We start from the raw sequence: 2,014 nt of genomic DNA, 5'->3' as shown, positions 1-2,014 counted from the left end.
TTCTTCATTGGAAGTGCAGTTATAATGAGACTTAATCAATTTTGTGTTCCCACATCGATGGAACAGAGCTAATTAGTAACTGTTGGATTATATCTTCAATGGTGAAGCAAGCAGATAGTAAATTTTTATGCCCTACAGAAAGTCCAAGCAGAGTTAAGAATCTTAACTCTGCATTTGCTATTCCAGACCCAAAGTAGATCATCTTTAGAACTATTGCTACTGAGAAAAAAACCAAAAGCAGTTCTTGGTGTTCCTGTATCTCATTTATCTTGTGTATCATTCTTTTTTGTTTGTTTGTTTTTTCTACTTCTTTATTTCCTGAAAGTTAATATTTTTTTAATTTTAATTTTTTCACTTCCTCCTCTTTTTGTGAGAATATCTTTCTGTGGCTCCTTTGAACATTTCAGAGTCACTAAGTCAGAGAAAATTTTAAAAACCTGATTATTCTTATCAAACAATTTGCTACTCCAAATTCAAAGAAAATTGTGAGAAACTTATTATAGACAAAAACAACGAGCCACTCACCAAATTACTTGAAGGAGGAATTGACTTGGAGGTACTAACTAGTTTGGCCTCATCAGAAAAATGTTTTCTATTTATCTTCCAATAAAAATTTTCTACATTTTCCATGGAAGACCTATTGTACACATATTTTTACAGTCAGTATTATTTTCCATAATTTATTAAATTTTCCATTAGAAATGGCAGAGACAAGTTTTAAGAAATAACACCATTTCAACACAACTCAAAACTCCTAAATCTTACATAGATCTATTCCCTCCCACAGTATTTTATTGAATTGCTTGATCCATCAAATAAAAAATTGCATTGTCTTGTGTTAGAAGAACTTATTAAAACAGAATTGTACACTAGGAAGATGGACCATGATTTCCTTGGGAATAGTAATTCTGAATATTCAGACTTTTGTGCAATTGAAGTCTTATTCTTAATCTGACATTAACATAGTTTAGGGCATTAAAATACACTTAATCATTTGTAGAGCATTCTTTGAAGAATTTCCACGAGGACGCGGAGAAAAGAGAATGCTTCTACACTGCTGGTGGGAATGCAAACTAGTTCAGCCTCTATGCAAAACAGTGTGGTGATTTCTAAAAGAACTAGAAATTGACCTTCCATATGACCCAGCAATCCACCTACTGGGAATATTCCTGGAGGAACTCAAGTCATTCTACAAGAAAAGATACCTGCACACACGTTTATTGCAGCACTATTCACAATAGCAAAAACACGGAACCAACTGAGCTACCCATTGAAATTGCACTGGATAAAAAAAAAAAGTGGTACATATACACAATGGAATATTAAGCAGCCATAAAGAAGGACAAACATATGGACTTCGCAGCAACTTGGATGGATTTAGAGTCCATCATACTCAGTGATCTCTCACAGAAACAAAGAACTGAGTACCACATATTCTCACTCATAAGTGGACCCTGAACAATTGTCATAATATGATAAGAAAGGGATTGGCAGTAGCAGGATACCGCTAGGATGGGTAAGGGGGACACAACATCAAGAAAGGTACCTGATCTCAAACCAGGCAAAGTGGGGACCAAAGAGAGGCCCAGACTTTGCCTGTACAATGTCTACTTGTATACCAAATCCTGAATTGTACCCTACATCTTTAAAATTAAAAAAATTTTTATATATATATGTATGTATATATATATATATATATATATATAGAGAGAGAGAGAGAGAGAGAGAGAGAGAGAGAGAGAGAGAAAAGTTTCACATGCAAACAGTTTGGGAATTAATGATTCGGATCAAGGGTGAGGTGATTAATAAAAGAAATATACTAAATAAATTAAAACAGTAACTAGAAAAAAAAAGAATTTCCATGTGATGATTTATTTTTTTAAGCAAATGCTTGTAAGTTTGAAGTTAGACAAAAATTCACTTTATCCCTAATAGTTGGAGAACATCTTGCTTTGAGTTAGAGAAATGCAGAGCACTTTGGTAATAATGATTTCACAAATAATTATTCTATTGT

Source organism: Carlito syrichta, unplaced genomic scaffold (assembly GCF_000164805.1).
Source record: "Carlito syrichta isolate Samal-C Ts95f unplaced genomic scaffold, Tarsius_syrichta-2.0.1 Scaffold302900, whole genome shotgun sequence".
NCBI classification, from domain to species: domain Eukaryota; kingdom Metazoa; phylum Chordata; class Mammalia; order Primates; family Tarsiidae; genus Carlito; species Carlito syrichta.
This window is presented reverse-complemented; position numbering follows the sequence as displayed.